Source organism: Capra hircus, chromosome 27 (genome assembly GCF_001704415.2).
Source record: "Capra hircus breed San Clemente chromosome 27, ASM170441v1, whole genome shotgun sequence".
NCBI classification, from domain to species: domain Eukaryota; kingdom Metazoa; phylum Chordata; class Mammalia; order Artiodactyla; family Bovidae; genus Capra; species Capra hircus.
Genome location: NC_030834.1, coordinates 28,519,415 through 28,537,405, shown reverse-complemented (window position 1 = coordinate 28,537,405; position 17,991 = coordinate 28,519,415). Strand labels below are relative to the sequence as shown.

Here is a 17,991-nt window from a genome sequence, read left to right as displayed (position 1 = left end):
TCTTGCCTGGAGAATCCCAGGGACGGCAGAGCCTGGTGGGCTACCATCTATGGGGTCGCACAGAATTGGACACGACTGAAGCGACTTAGCAGTAGCAGCAGCTTGATTAGATGCACCTAGTTGTGGTTGTCTTTGCATTAATCTTGTTCTGGGTTTGCTGAAATTCTTGGATCTGGGTTAATGGTTTTTAACAAATATGAAGAAATGCTCTCTCTGGCAAAAAACTTACATGAAATGTTATACTGCTTAATGTCATTCCACAAGTAACTGCAGTTAAAAAAATATTCTATTCTCTGTTCTTCAGGTTGGATAATTTCTAATTTTTTATCTTTAATTTCATTGTCCTTTCTTCTGTGGTTGCCAATCTGCTGTGAAGTTCATTTGATGAATTTTTATTTCAGATTGCATACTTTTCAATTCCAGACTTTTCCATTTGATTCTTTATAATAGATTTAATTGCTATGCTGAGACTCCTCATAGATTTTTTTGTTTTTTTACATTTAATTTTTTTTTTTCCTTCCTCATAGATTTACTTATTAGGTCACCTTTTCCTTTAAGTTCTTAAAGATATTTATTATAGTTTTAAAATTTTTTTCTGGTAATTTCATCATTTCATATTAAATATTACATACTTGTCTATGAAAGGACAGCCTACTATTTACATTTATTTTATGCATTCATATCATATTAATTTTTTTCTTAAATTTTTCGATATTTCTAAGCCACAAGACTCATCTGAGAGTTTTTTCAAATTGTCACAAATCAAAAAATTTTCCAATATACTTATTGAAAAAATCTGTAATATAAGTGGACCTGCACAGTTCAAACCTGTGTTGTCCAAGGGTCAACTGTATATTAAATATGTTGGCTTCTTGGTATGCTTAGAATCCTTGCTTCTCAGACTTCCTTCTCCAGGAGATCTTCTGGACCCAGGGATAGAACCCTGATCTCCTGCACTGCAGGCAGGTTCTTTACTATCTGAGCCACCAGGGAAGCCCAGAAATGTGCATAATGACACCCATATCATCAAAAGAAAATGGAAAGCAATGTTCTAGAGCTTTGTTAAAAAAACTCTGTTTTCCTCTCCAAAGACAATGATTTAGAGAGCAGACAATAAATTTCCAAAACTAATTTGGTGTAATGAAAATATAAGTGAGCTGTGGATCAGAAGGTTTGATTTCTACTAAAAATGAAGTATAGTTCTATTAGGTTCAGTTTTCTTATCTATAAAGTGAATGGATTAGATAAAATCATTTTGAAGGTATAATTTAGATTCAAAATATCATGACACTAATAACAACTATATTTTCCTTTTTTAAGTTGGATTTAAAGATAGGTGAAAAACAGGAAGGAATCACTGGAAGCAAGAATGGAGATCTCACAGTGAGTTTTGGAGGCCAGGGGAGAGCCTGCAACCTGTGGGTATTTTTTCTTGCCTAAAGGTAAGATGCGTGGATGAATCAGAACAGAGCATCTTAATTCCTAATTTATATTGAGTACAGGATCTGTGAATAGAAGCACATATACTGTTTTCTGTGTAGTTTCTGTGGTTGCCTCCTGATTGGTAGCATGTGTGGATTAGCATAAAAGGATTTCGTGTTTTGAGAGCGCAGAGACATTATCTGATTATTTAATACTTCTTTGACTGATGCTGAAACCAGATAACAGTATCCTGGTATTTGCCACTATTCAAATCTTACCTCAAGTGCTCAGTGTAATCCTCGTAATCTTAGCAAAGAGTTACAATAAAGATCAAGCTAACACCTGACAACTGTTCAACATTTCATTTGTTTTTAAAATACAAAGCAAACATTCAGATTGAATTATTGCCTTAATCCACACGGATCACTTTGGTCATGGGCAAACTAGATGAAAGTCAGCGAGACTCAATACTATAGCTCTAAAAAGATTTTGCCACTCCAGTGTTTGTTTAATAATACAAACTCAGACTGCATACATTTTTTTTTTTTTATGCACAAACTTTGAAAAAAGCCTCTGCGAACATGTGGACCCTTCAGTCATTCTGTAAAGGTAACTAGAAAGAATGTATCAGATACAGATTAAGCATTTGTCCTGGAGTCTCTCATTGACAGAAAAGTGAAATTCCCAAGGAGTTATTTTGACTCCATGATAGGTTTCTTAGCAATTATCACAGAGCTAGCTGCACTCAGCCCCAAGTAGGCCAATTAATTGTCATGACCCAGAAGGGAGCATGGAAAGGGAAATATTAGAAAGCAAACCCCTCAATTTTCACATCCTAATCACAGCAGTCTGATCTCTAGAAAGACTTTTATGAAAGCAGTTTTGTATTTCTCCAGATCCTTTCAGGCAAATAACCCCGGGGCTCTGATTTCTGCGTTCATTCTCTGTAGCCACTGTGGAATGCACACAGCCTTTTAACAAGCCCAAGCAGAGCTGCACTGCCTTTTTTTTTTTTTTCTTTAATAAAATAAACTTTCATTTGTAAAACAAAATATAAATCTTAGAAGTGGGGAGTTTGCAGAACACCCAGATCACAGCCTTCCAACTTTCCCCCACAATGGAGAGCTCTCCAGGGTTGTGCTCACACACCCACCTGAAGCAGAAAGCCACAGTTTACTTTCCTTTGTGACACTAGGTCCTGGAGTTACTCTGATGTGCTTGGAGAATTAAAGGAGAGTAATTAGGGCCTCTTTAGTCTGTCTACTCCTGTGCGCTGGACTCATGGTACAGTGAACTGGGCCTTGAAATATAGTTCCAATAACTTTAGGATCAAAAGTATCAGGGTAACGGGACTTCCCTGGTGGTCCAGTGGTTAAGACTCCACATTCCAAGGCAGGGGTTGAGGGTTCAATCCCTGGTTGGGGAGCTAAGATCCCACATGCCTCGTGGCCAAAAAAACAAAGCATAAAACAGAAGAAATATTGTAACAAATTCAATAAAGACTTTAAAAATGGTCCAGATTAAAAATACCATGATACTTTTTAAAAAAGATTTTTAAGTGCATCTATGAAAATAGCATATGGCAAAATGGCATATAAATTGGTTATAAAGCTGACCACCAGAGAATTGATGCTTTTGAACTGTGGTGTTGGAGAAGACTCTTTGAGAGTCCCTTGGATGGCAAGGAGATCAAATCAGTCACTTCTAAAGGAAATCAACCCTGAATATTCATTGGAAGGACTGAGGCTGGAGCTGAAACTCCAATACTCTGGCCACCTGATGTGAAGAACTGACTCATTTGAAAAGTTCCTAATGCTGGGAAAGATTGAAGGCAGGAGGAGAAAGGGACAAGAGAGGATAAGATGGTTGGATGGCATCACCAACTCGATGAACATGAGTTTGAGCAAGCTCCGGGAATTGGTGATGGACAGGGAAACCTGGCGTGCTGAGGTCTGAGTGACTGAACTGATCCATAAGTGGACAAAGTATTGTAGAAGCCAAATATTTCAGGAGAGAATGGGCTAACATGGTGACTTCCCCACTGTCTTCTGGGTTTATCATAACTGTATGAGCCAAAGCTACTGTATGAGATAATCTGTTGTATAGACTGACATTAACTCTAGGGAAAGAAGTCTATGATTTCTCCAATCTGGTTACACCTTTTCAGAGAGATCATTATAAAGGCTCTATTGTTTCTCTTCTTTTGTTTGCTGAAAAATTGCTAGATTTAATTTTCTTTCAACATATGGATTTATAATAATCAAATAAAATGTTTTTATAATGTTATGTAGTGACTTATGATGAATTAATGATTAAATCTGTGGCAAGAGAAATAGGAAGTTAATTAGCATAGATTGACTTTAAAAAAAAATCAATTAAAGCTTATATGGTAACCTGGGTTAGTCCACTATATAATAGAAATCACTGATAAATGTATGAAGTACAAGGCAAAATTTACCCTCCCTTAGTAAACCAAGCTGGCCCTGAGCATATGGTTTTCCTTTTAATTATCACTTAATAGTAATTCTGGGCCTCTCTTTTAAAGAGCATCAGCAACATAATTTGGCACAGAAGTTGACATATTTTGCTTACTGCCAAGTTCCCTCTAGCTTCTTTCCTGTATTATTGTGTTTCTTTAAACAAATCTGTCAATATTCACAGAATTAGATAAATAGAATTGAAAAAAATCTTCATGGATGATGGAGACTTTCCTCTGACTCAGGCCAAATTACTGTCTACAGACTTTTTTCTTATTGTTTGGCCTGGCTTTATGACAACACAAAGAGCAACATGTGTGATATCACTTTCCTTTTTCAATGTTCATGCCTATCTTGGATTCCCTAGTTAAGTTCTGACTATTTTCAATATTTCTGGTTTGCGTCTCATTACGTATTTTTCCAAATTGAACCCTTTTAAAATTACATCTAGTAACTTTGTTTGCTTTTTATGGTCTAGGCTTTCCCATTTCACCACAGAAATTGCATATGGTAGTGTTGTTGGGGAGCCCATTCAACAGACTTATGGAAAAATCTATAGAATCATTCTATTGCAAATTACTCAGTTGCCAGAACTCCTTTCTAGAACAAAGTGGAATAGAAATGCATAAACAGGTAAAACATTTTTTTACCTATAAGGTGAACCACATGCATGCTATGTATATACCTATGAGAGGGTGGCATGAGTTGTAATTGAAAAGACCAAGCCTTTACCTGGAATAGATGCAGTTAGTGCAGTTACTCTAGAAATGCTGGAGGAATGATATGCATCTTCACAAACAAGTGTAAGTATCCTTTTCTTCTACTTCCCAGTTGAATGGAGGGGAAGAAATATTAGACCTATTATAGAAGAAATTTATCTTTACTTCCAAACATGCACAACTATGGTTGTCCCCATGCAGCCCTGAGGTTAAATATACAATTTATTTTGGGAAAGAAGAGCAAAGGTACATAAAAAATGTTAACATGTTTTTCTTTTTTTTTTTTCTAAAAATGGAATCCATTACTACATCCACCCAGTTTTCTGTTAGGATATTCCTGCTCTTCTGTAGAAAAGTCTTCAGTGTCTGAGAAGGAGAAGATGAGAGCATTTCTCTGAGACGTGATTTTGTTTTCTGCGGGCTGTGCTATGGTGGCTGCAGTTTACCTTACCTCCTCAGGTCCTCCTTCAGGATCTGTCACCTTTAAAGGAGACAAGTTGAATAAGACGGGGTCCTTGTGCTTAAGAATTTTATGCCTTATTAAGGGAAATAAGACAGACACAGACAAATCTATAAACTCAGGGAATAAGGCAGTGTGTGACAAGTGCCAGGTGAACAGAGCAAATGAGGTATATGCCTCAGGCAGGGAGATCGAGTCTTACTGAATTTATTTTCACTTAAGTTATACTCCAAGCACTCTAGCTGTATAACATGGGGAGAAAAATGCATGATAAAGGAAGATCTCTAAAGCTGGATGATTTAACAGACCCTTTAAAAGAATGAGCAGAAAATGCATTTTGGTTCACAGCAATAGCTGTAGAAAGAAATTAAGTTTTCCTAGTTTTTCTATATTTGATTTTGCATGCTCCAGAATCAATGGGTTTTCTTTTGACTTTCACTTTGATTTTCTTCTCTATTCTTTCCACTCCTGCTGACCTCTTCAAACACCACTTCGTTCTGATTCACAAGGCCTCTGGGTCACCCCGCAGAAAGACTGGCGTTCAGGGCAGCATCAAGTCACTGACTTCCCTCAAAGGAGAAGCAGCAAGCTGGCGTGGGACTACGGACCCTGGGGGTGAGATCGGTGACCCTGGGATTCCCAGAGTCATAAAATTCTTATTTGGGGAATACTACGTAGCTATTTCAAGAGCAGGCCAAGTTCTTTCTAGGAGTTGTAATACACAGCATTGCTTTTTCCGTGAGAAAGTAAGCTAAGCCCCTCAGGGATACTGTGGGAATAAGAGCCACAGTGTTGTAACTAATCTGCTTTAAAAGTTGAATTCTTAAAAGATGCATTTTACAATTTTTAAGTCATATTATTTTCACAGTTGAAGCACTCAGGGTAAAGGGCCATCCAGGGTATTTTGAAAAGATTATACACTGTATTTTGTCAGAACATTTTTTCCCTATGATTTCATAGCCTCTCCTTCATGGAAGGGCAAAAAAAAAAAAAAGTTTCTCTTTCTCCCCCTTCTCTTGCTCTTGTAACTGTTCTCTGAATTCTTAGGGAGAGAAAAGAGTTTAAAGATGCTCCAACAATTTGCTGGTCTATAGTTAGATTTTGTTTTTCCTATTTAAAGTGTGCAGTACTTTGTAACCGGACTGATATCTGGGCTGGTTGCCCAGTGGAAATTTCAGAAACAGAGGACAGTGTGTTTCTGTACGTTGTTTCAAATAACTCTCCTTGCTTCTTTAGGGAGATATAATGGGCATTCATATTAGGCCAGAAGGTTATTAGATCTCCATGAGGCTCCGTCCGGCTACATGCCATGAATATTATTCTGTCAACACAAACGTCATTAGAATCTGCTAAAATTGAATTACTCTTAGCAGCTTTACAGCTGTCTCACAACATTTGACAACTACCAAGAAATGCATCTTGGCATCAATGAGAATTCTTCACTAGGCCGATTTATATCTAAGAACAGTAGGAAATGAAGGGGAATAATGGTATCACAGTTTCAATGTATAATGTTTACAAAATCAGTACTGAGTTTTTCTCTCGCAGGCTGGGATTGATTTTCCCACCCCCCTTATCCCGGTACCTTTATAGCCCTGGTGACTATAAATAAGTTGCAGGAAAATGACTTCTCTCCTGTTTCACGATGCTTTTCTTATCTGACTGCCCCAGCTGTCACATATCCACATGCTCTTATTTAAGATGTCTGTATCTGGAAACATTACTACTTCTGTTCTTCAGTAGCTGAAAAACATTATGATAGTATTTTGGAATCTAATTCATTTCTTCTCTTTTGCTTTGCTACACTTTTAATGTCTAGTTCTCTCTGTGATCTTCAGTCTCCTCCATAGGGTTCCGCTGTCTATAGAGTTAATATTTATCCCAAAGAAAAACTGAATTTCAGATTTTAAAAAGAATCTGTGAGTCTGAGCTTCACATCTTGCTCTTGGATTTCAGTATTAAGGTAAACCTACAAATAATGCTGATCCTTTTCACTAGTGATAAATCTTCATGGTCAGTGTGAAGAGCTTCATAACATCCAGCATTAAACAACATTTCTATATGTTCTCCTCCACACTATTCTGTTTGCTTTCTTTAAAATGAGATGCCCTTAAAATGCACATAGGAAGTGAAATATTGCGTAGGATGAAGCACAACAGTATCCATTTGAAAACCAGTAGAGTTAAAGATTTTGCATGCAGTTAAATTCTGTATACTTACATTTCCTTGCAAACTTACTGCAATTCAGTTTCTCTTTAATTAATATTATTTATTCCGTCTAGAGTTCTTGTTGTCAAAAGTGTACACCTCAAGGTTAAATAAAATAAAATGGAAAGTATCACACAGGAGACATTAAGTCAGTGTTTTACAGTATTTTGTTCAAGTGCTAGAGGATCTACATCAGTACAGATTTCATTAAATACTCTTGTCTAATATATGTAATCAATTCTGCTCTCATTATTTTAAAAATGTGACTCTTGGATATGTGGCATACTTTGATAACATTCTCAGGTAAATTAAAATCATTTTTAATATCATATTATCTTGTTGCTGAGTCTTAGAATGAAGTAAAAAGTCAATTTGTCACAAGAATCAGGACAGACTACTAGTGGAGTTTATGGAAACAGCAGAACTTTACGTGGAGCACTGCAAAATTTCTGCTTCACAAAATTTCCCCCTAAATCATTGTGTGAGAAATAGACCATTTATTAAGTAAATGATAAATATTGGGAGAGGGTCAAAGTTATTACAGAAAGAAAATACCCAAAATCATGGTGAAAAACACTGCAGATCTTCTAATGGGCAAAAATGCATTATGAAATTATTTCCCACAATGCTCAAAGATTGCAAAAAAGAGCCCACAGTGCCAGGCAGAAAGAAACAGAGAGCCCAGCCATTATTTTAAGGGTTTGATCAAACTAGTCACTCAATTGGCATAATTTTAGCCAAATTCCTCCCACTTTCTCTACTGTAGAACTATTCTTAAACAGCATAAAAGTATGATCAAGTGTCTTTCAAACTATATAATTTCTGGTATTACTAGAGAAGACCCTCTTCATTTTAGAGGAAGATGATGGATTAGTTCTGAAAGTGAGGAAGTAATCAAAGGATCCGGATTGGAGTGCCATCCGGATTGGAGTGTCAGAGAACGGAAGTTTTCTCTTGTTGAAGGGAGGACTCTTGCTTTACAGGTAGTGAGAGAGATGCAGAAATGGAGGGGAAAAGGTGAGAAGAACCAAATTCAATCAGATTTCATACTAGAGGTTAACTGGAAACTACTAAAAGGTCTACACTAAAACAAGAGAAAGGAAGTATAAAAAGATGGTTTTTATAGGACAAATGAAAAATATGGAGCACTGAGAAGCTTTTTGAAATATGAGTATTCACATCAGAATGATTTTAGAACATACTGCATACTCTGTTTACTCTTAGAGATATATTCTAAGGTTAAAAATGCTGAGGAACCTTAAAATTATCTCAGTTTCTTTGTCTTCATAGTAATTATTGTATTGTTTAAGATCCAAGAGTTGCAATAATATGGAAAAAGAGATATATGCATACACATTTTTTAAAATGCATACAAATTTAAAACCATGTAATGTTAAAAAGTTGAAAATATCAAATAAAAATATAATTTTACAAGATATATTTTCTAGCTCTCTCCATCCAAAAACAATAGTATTCCTTGTGGAGATCAGCACTTCTCACACCCACTTTTCATTTTCTAATTATTATTCACACTGAAGGAATCAGAGACACTTAGGAAATGGCTGATTCCAAAGGAAGAAGCAAAGAAGTGGAAGGGAATGGTGACTGCCAAACCTTTAACACCATGCTGCTAAGTCGCTTCAGTCATGTCCGACCCTGTGCGACCCCATAGATGGCAGCCCACCGGGCTCTCCCGTCTGTCGGATTCTCCAGGCAAGAACACTGGAGTGGGTTGCCATTTCCTTCTCTAATGCATGAAAGTGAAAAGTTAAAGTGAAGTCGTTCAGTCATGTCCGACCCTCAGCGACCCTATGGACTGCAGCCTACCAGGCTCCTCCATATTCTGAGAAGGAAAGTATTCAAGGATAAACAGATTTTGTTAAAAGGACACAGTTGCCAGCCTAGAGCGACTCCTCCTGATCCAAATTGGGAGCGTTCAAACACCAATAATAACTGTAATTCATTGGAATCCATTACATAAATATACATCATTGAGTTAATAGTAAGGCTAAGCAAAGAGACTATAAATCAAACAAACTCATTGATCACCTCTGGAGATGACGAATATACAAATTCCTTACTTTTGAAAACTGGTAATTAAAAGATGAGAACAATGCAGGAGGCCATGTTTGAGCCTGGCCAGAAGATCCTGCGTTCCACGGAGCAGCTGACTACTGAGCCTGCGCTCTGGAGCCCAGGAGCCGCAACTCCTGAACCCACGTGCCACAGCTACTGAAGTGTGAATGCTCCAGAGCCCGTGCTCCACAACAAAGGAAGCCATCACACTTCAAAGCCTGCACACTCTGACTACGAGAGTAGCCCCTGCTAATCACAACTAGAGAAAAGCCCTCGAAACAATGAAGATCCAGCACAGTCCAAAAAAAACGATGAGAACAAGATATAATATCTTGTTTTTTCAACAAGAACTATAGATGCAAGAATTTTTAAAAAGTGGCCCTAGTTGATAAAAAAAATTTTTTTTACTTATTTATAGGATAATAATAAATGTAAAAAAAAGTAAAAAATCACTGCTAATCTTAATGAAACAGCTAAAGGAAGAAACTTCAATGGCTGTGAACATTTTTGGTGAAATGTTGGTAAACAAAATATTCACGTAATGTTGAATGTCTCCCCACAGATTATTTAATTGAAAAAGAGAAAACATACCTTTGTGGTGAAAGATCTGACTAATGGAATTAATCTAGTGGTACTACTTACTTGCAAACAAAACAGACATTCTGTAAATAAAATGCAACAAGAAATTCTGATTTTCCCATGAACTATTTTTTTCACAAAAGTGTTTAACTTGTGTCTAACCATGACGTTAGTTTTAAGTTTCAACTTATAGAAAATATAGGTGATACAGAAATATAAATTATGTGATGAAAACACACCCAGACAAATGCAGAATGTAAAACATTCTATAGGACATCTGGTCTGATGTTGTAAAGAAGTTAATAGCAGGGGCAGAAATTAAAAGTGGTAAAAACTGCTTGACTTAGAAAGACTTAGAGACGTAACAAATGTATTGAGTGCCTTATGATTGAATCCTCATGAACAGATATGTGGGAGAATTGGAATGTAGACCAATAGACTGGGTATCTGGTTTTATTAGGGAATTATTGTTGATGTTAGGTACAATCATGCTACTGTGATCATATGGAGAGCATTTCTTCTCACACTGAAGAATTTGGGGGAAAGAATCATGATATATGTAAATTATTTTAAGTGTTACAGTCAAAAAGTTAAGTATAAGCAATGATACAAGTATAAATTTATATAAAGAGTATACATCTAGATTGGGCTTCGCAGGTGGCTCAGTGGAAAAGAATCTGCCTGCAATGTGGGAGATGCCCGTTCCATCCCTGGTTTGGGAAGACGATCTGGAGAAGGAAATGGCAACCCACTGCACTATTCTTGCTAGGAGAATCCCCATGGACTAAGGAGCCTGGTGGGCTATAGTCCCTGGGGTTGCAAGAGAGTCGGGCATGACTTAATGACTAAAACAACACAAATAAAACCTATAGATTAACAGAAAAGGTAAAAGGTTTACAGGTGTTGAATCTGGATGGTAAGTGTATAAGTCTTCTTTGTGGTATTCTTTCTATTTTTCTGTATATTTTAAAACTGTCACAATACAATAGTTTTTATTTTTAAAGAATATTTGCTGTTTCATCTCTGTCCTATCTGACTCTTTGCAACCCCATGGACTGCAGGATGCCAGGCTTCCCTGTCCTTCTGTATCTCCAGAGTTTGCTCAAACTCATATCCATTGAGTTGATGATGCCATATTTAAAGAATATGTATAATTATAAAGCCCCAGAAGTTACAATAAAAGGTACAGTACCTCCATTCTCTTAAAGCCCTTGCATTAGATATTCAAATAGCCTGCATCTAGGATTCAAAGAGATAAATATTTAATTTGGGGAAATCAGTAGCTTTAAAGGGAGCTGTGAAGGAGAAAAACTGTATGATATCCCTGATATGCAGAGTCTAAAAAGAAATGACTCAAATGAACTTATTTACAAAACAGAAATGGACTCAGAGACCAAGAGAATGAACTTACGGTCATCAGGGAAGAAGAGATAGGGAGTTTGGGATCGACATGTATACACTGCAATATTTAAAATGGATAACCAACAGGGACCTACTATATAGCACAGGGAACTCTGCTCGATGTTATGTGGCAGCCTGGGTGGGAGGGGAGTTTGGATACATGTGTGTGTATGGCTGAGTCCCTCCGCTGACCACCTGAAACTATCTCGACACTGTTAGTCAGCTATACTCCAGTGTAAAAGCTAAAAAACAATAAAGGGAGCTCTGCTATTGGAAATACTGGAATGCATGCCTGTAAAATGGATAGTATGGGACTGCTTCAACGCCGCCCTGGAGAATTCTTGACCCTGGAGGTTCTCTGCGTGTACTTGAAGAGTGGCATGGCCCCACATGGGCCTGCACCCCCTCCTGAGCCTTCCTGGAGCCAGGCTGTCCCGGGGCAAGTCCTCCAGGCCAGCACACGTCTGAGATCCCGGCTCCCAACCCAGATCCTCCTAAACCAAGGGAAATGAACTGACAGTTTCAGAATTTGCTTTTGCTTCCAGGAGAGCTGGAGGAGAGGTCCTCAAGATGTCATCGCTAGGCTACCCAGTGCCTACCCCACATCAGAATTCCCCGGAATGTCAGGTCAGTCGGATTCTTCAACTCAGTAACACTTGGCTAGTCTGCAAATGCCCCGTCACTGGGAAAATACAGGACAGAAAGGGTCCTGTCCATAAACTTCCACCTCGAGTCGAAGCATTATAAATCAATTGTCCTTTCAACAGCCTCTTTTTTAACTATTCCAGTCTTATGACTGATTCTCTGCTTCCTAGGTCTTTGAATGGTAATTTCCGTGAGAGCCAATTATTTTATGCAGAAACATGTTTTTCACTAGAAAGGAAATTCTTTTTATCTTACTAAAGTTGGAACATAATAGTTTAGACATTTCCGTTCTCTAAAACATAAAACATCTAGTGCATGGCTGTTACCTGAAGCACTAAATCAAAGTACTCTTCTAAGGCAGGAGTTTTCTAGGAGTTAGAAAACTCACTAGGTCAGAAAGTACTCTAACCTCCTACAGCCTGAAAAGGAAAGTGTGGGGCCACTTAACGGCAAATGTCAGTATTAGCCTGACCGCACGTCTGCAGAGAGTTACAAATATTGAGGGGAGAGAAAGGAATTAAAAAATAAGCTAAGGAAGCATATTTTCTTATTTTTCTAAGTATTTCCTAAATTACCCAAATCAGGTAACAAATACTTCACCTTCCATTCAGGTCATTTCCTGGGTGAATATGAGCATTTCACTTACACTTTTTTTTTTTTTAAAATGAATCAAAGCATCTTTCAGGTTCATATTAGTCTCATAAAATGGATATCTGGGTATTTTATATAGCAAGGCCTTGTGGTCTTGTAGTTTTGTATAAAAAGTGTGTTAATATGTGTGTGTGCATATATTGAAAATTCCACAGATTCTTGATTTTCATAAACAAGCAATATACTCCTAATCCTCTTGAAATTTATGGTGAACTTCAGTAGAAGGAACTATGTCTCCATAACTGGCTGAATCTTAGCTATCATGAAAAAGGAGTTTAGTCAAGTGGTAGAGGAGGAAGAGGGTCTCCCTTTGGTCCAGAGAGCTGCCTTCAGCTTTGGAGATCACTGGTCATTTTACCATTGGAAAAACAAATGGAAAGGCAGGGTTCATGTTAGCATTGTGAGGAAGTAAGCAAAATACTCACCAACAGGGGAATCTTGGTTCCTAAGTTGTGGACTAGGGCCATTGACTCTGACAAAAATAATACACAATCCCTGGGGCTGTGACAGTAGTCTTTAATCAAGAGGATTCACTGTCCTAGTATTACTTAAATAGGCATTTTATGTAATGTGACAGACTCAAAGGCCCAGTAGAGCTACTAAAACTGACTTCTCCTAATGAAAATGTATTAAAGCAAGGTTTTCAACCCCAGCACTACTGACATTTGGGACCAGAACTTGTTTGTTGTGAGTTCTGTCCTGTGCATTATGGGATGTTTATCAGCACCCACGGCTGCTGATGGCACGCCATCAGTTACAAGGACCAAAGAGATCTTCAGACACTGCAAACCGTCCCCTCTGGGGGAAAATGCTCCCAGCGGAGACCACTGCACTAGGAATTCAAACCTATATGCTGATACCATGTATTATAGCTACTTCGGGAAAGTGAATACTTAGTATAGTCTACATCCTTAAGAAGATCCTGACTCATTCATTTTTTTTTAAAACGTCTATTTATTTGGCTGTGCTGGGTTTTAGATGTGGCATGTGGGATCTTTAGCTACAGCATGTTAAGTCTTCACCACAGCATGTGGGATCTAGTTCCCGGACCACGGATCGAACCCAGGCCCCCTGCACTGGGAGCGTGCAGTCTTAGCTACTGGACCGCCAGGGAAATCCCTGACTCATTCCTTCATTCAGCAAATATTATACTGCTAATATGTCTCTTCTAGGAAGAGGGAATAGCATCTTCCAAGGCCCTGGGGCAGGACAAGGCCTGGGTATTAGAGGAAAGTTCAAGGTATTAGACCAATTGGTCTTTCTTGAATTTATCCTTAAAAGATCAATTTTGCTCATATAGAGTGTACGTTTGGTTTCGTCAAAACCTTAAGTCTGAAAGTTAAAACAATGATTGTCATTTTTGATAATGGTAGGTATACATATACTTTCTGGGATCTTTTTTTCTTAAATATCATGAATAAAAATGTGTGTCATATTTAGTCACTAAAAAAAAAAAAAACTGAATAAACTGTCAGAGTTTTAGGTATGTGGGTATATCTATCAAGAAGTAAAATCTGATTCTTCTAGGCCAAAGAAGTTGAATTTGAAATATATAATTTGAAAGGCAACATGTAATGACTAGGCAATCCATTTTCTACTAAACATTGATATATATATATCTATATAATTTGAAATATATGTGTGTATATATGTAAATATATATCTATATATCAGTGTTTGGTAGTTCATATTTATCAAAGCTTCTAGGCAATCTCTATTCAGTATCCAGTGTGGTAATTTCTGAATAAAAACATTTGACTCTGCCCACTCCCCCATTAAAATGCTTTCATGGATCTGTACTGACAGTGGGGTAAAAACAAATCTGAGCATGATCCATGGATTTACCACCGTAGCTACATCCCAGACCACACGTGCTCTCCTTCCTCGCTCTAGCTATCCAGACTCCCTTGGACCACGGCTTGCCCCGGGGTCTGCACACAATGTTCTATCTGTCTGGAAGGTACTACTCTCCTTTTCTCACATACTTAGTTCCTGCTCATTCTTTAGCTCTCAGTTGAGCTCTCTCTCCCTCCAAGGTCTTTTCCCTACCACTCTGGCTACATCAGTCTCCCTGATACATACTCTTAGAGTACCTTTATCTTTTTGTCATACTGTTGTTCATATCTGGAGTTTTTCAGATCTACCGTGTGATTAGCAATATATCTTTCTTCCCCACCAGGGCACACACAGACAGTACTTTCTTGCATATGGAGCCTGTGTCCAACTGGTTCACCATTACACCCAGCATCCAGCAGCCAGCGTGGCACACATAAGACCTGCATAAACCCCTGTTGAATGATTGAATGATAAACCCTCCCAGCTCCTTAAACACACTGTGCTAATATGTGCTCCACACTTACGCCCTGAGTGCGTGCCTTGCTTCCTTCTTTTAGGTCTGCAGCCATCTCCCCTAAGGAAGTTGCGGTGGTGGCGATGGTTCACAGATGCAGGGTTTGTGCTGGGTGGAAAGTGATGTCACACAATTCCTATGGGCTAGGAAGGAGAGAAACCTCTGAGTCTCCTAAAGCCTCATCTGTTAGAAACAATTTTTTTTTTCTGAGTTTGCTTCTTTTATGGTTTATTCCCATTTCGATACATTCAGATTCCCCTATATCTCATTCAGGGTAAATTTAAAATTCCATATCTGACCCAGTCTACAACCTTGCTACAATGTACTGAATGTCTGTCTGTCAGAAATGTACATGTTGAAATCCTAACCCCCCGAGGTTATGGTATTAGGAGGTGTGGGGGCTTTGGGAGGTGGTAAGGTCATGAGGTAGAGTCTCCATAAATGGGATTAGTGCCCTTATAAGAAAATCAAAAACGACAGCTCCACCTTGGAAGGTGGCAGCGTGAAGATGGCCATCCACAATTCGGGAAGGGTCCTCACTAGATACCAAATTCATCAGTGTTTTCATCCTGCACTTACCAGCTTACAGAACTGTGAGAAACTGTTTATGGCATTTGTGCCATAGCAATCCAAAATGAACCAAGAAACTTGTATGATATACATAATCTCTCATCCCTTCAAGTCATTAAAATTAAGCTCAGTGGCGTTGGGGTGGGTGGCTAAAAATCATCTAAAGATTTTTTAAAAAATATTTTTCAGTTGGTTTTGTATTTTCGGTTATAAAGGTTTCTGAGAAGCTTTTCATTGCTAGTGAAAGTCTCTCAGTTGTGTCCGACTCTTTGCAACCCCATGGACTATATAGTCCATGGAATTCTCCAGGCCCGAATACTGGAGTGGGTAGTCTTTCCCTTCTCCAGGGGATCTTCCCAACCCAGGGATCGAATCCAGGTCTCCTGCATTGCAGGCAGATTCTTTACCAGCTGAGCCACCAGGGAAGCTCAAGAATACTGGAGTGGGTAGCCTATCCCTGCTCCAGCAGATCTTCCCAACCCAGGAATTGAACCAGGGTCTCCTGCACTGCAGGTGGATTCTTTACCAGCTGAGCTACCAGGGAAGCCCTTTTCATTGCTAAGCACAAATCAAAAATCTTGAATTCTTTTAGTGAAGAGACTGTTAAAAATCTCTTGATTGTACTAGAAGAGCCATTGCAGTGAAAAACATTCTGAAATATACTTTGTTTTGATGTTACTGATTTTGATGCCTTTTTAATCTGTATATGCAATGTGTATCTCCCAGAACTTCTTATAAAGAATCTGAAATTGACTAACCATCTAGTTGCTAACTTTGTTCTAGATGCATCAATAACTAAAAGTAAAAAAAAAAAATAGTTCTGAGTGATTGTGTAATACACATGAATCCATCATACCATTTGGAAAAACTGTCAATGGAAATTTCGTAGGGGTTTGGGTGACTGCATAAAGTGTCTACTTTTTAAATAAATAGTACTGTTTTGGGAAAAGTTTTTCAGGCAGTGTCTAGAGTGTTCCATAAGGAGGTACAGAGATAGAAGTTGCTATGAGCTCCTTTGAGATTCTGTCACTAGATGGAAGAACCTGTACTATCCACACCATAATTCCTAAATCCCTCCCTGCGCCTTCTTCCCTTGAGTCTTAGAGTGGCTGCTCAGAGTCATTATGGACGAGTGAGGGTCACCTCCTGCTAAAATGCTGATTTATGGATCTGCTTCTGTTTCTGCTGTTGTTTAAAGGCTCCTTGCCCCCCTTCTTGCCTCCTTCCACTATGATAAAATGGGGACTTTTAGGTCTAGTCCAAGAGTATAAGTAATGATCAGGATGACTATTCTTCAGATTCAGAATTCCTAAAGTACCCAGTGAGAACTTCATGAGAAACAAAATTATTCTTGTTTATAAATACAATTAAAATCAATCTTATTGTGAGTATCTAACTGGGTACATCTATAAGAGGGTATTTAATAAGATACCCTTAAGATGATTTTAATAAGATATCCTCTTGATTTTATCCAGAGAAGAGAAAGAAGAGGAGAGAAAAAGAGAGAGGGGTTACTTTTGATCTCTGATTATTATAGAACTAATGATAATATTAACATTTAATTTAAAAATCTGCATGTGCTTTTTTTTTTAAGATGAAAGGAAAACTTCAGTGCCCATCAGATAAGTTTCTCAAAGGAGAAGTCAATGAAGAGCTATAAGATGAATGCTCTGGACTAATTGGATGAAATAAAATATGTGCAGCAGCATGCTTCTCCAGAGTCTGCAAAGGTATTCTGCACTTAAAAGCAAATATTCAGTGCTCCGCATGCATTTAAAATATGAACAATTACTATAGAAGAATGTTTAATTTTTATGTCATGAGATTTTGTAATATTTTATACTTTAAAAATGTTTACAGGATTTTTAAAATAATTTGATTGTTTGAATCACTAAAAAATGAACTGAAACACAAAAATTGTATCTATGATTTGTAAATAATAGTGGAAAATATTTTTTCCTAAATGTTGATGTTAACTACTTCATTCTTGTAATTTGTGAATGTCCTTGTTTGTCCTCTAATTTGTCATTAAATATTGGAATTCCTCTTTAAGCTATATAATTGTAAATAAGAGAATTCTCCCTAAAATCAAAAGGATGCCCTTGACTATTTTATTGCTGGTTCTGATATGTTCACAACTGTAGACTGTATCAGTTTAGTTCAGTTGCTCAGTCGTGTCCGACCCTTTGCAACGCCATGGACTGCAGCACGCCAGGCCTCCCAGTCCATCACCAATTCCCGGAGCTTGAGTAAACTCATGTCCATTGAGTTGGTGATGCCATCCAACCATCTCAGCCTCTGTTGTCCCCTTCTCCTCCCGCCTTCGATCTTTCCCAGCATCAGGGGAGACTGTATAGCACAGTCTTAACATTGTAAATCTTACTGACATTTCAGCATTTTCATGTTAATTGGTCTGGTAAGCGCTTTTGATAC

General features: G+C 38.0%; 1 long non-coding RNA gene across 1 annotated transcript; it reads left to right on the top strand.

Moving 5' to 3' along the window:
- Positions 1,308-17,285, top strand: LOC106503665. Its single transcript, XR_001917354.1, has 5 exons — positions 1,308-1,442; positions 4,378-4,532; positions 5,588-5,693; positions 11,888-11,969; positions 17,153-17,285. It is a non-coding gene; the product is annotated as an uncharacterized LOC106503665 (long non-coding RNA).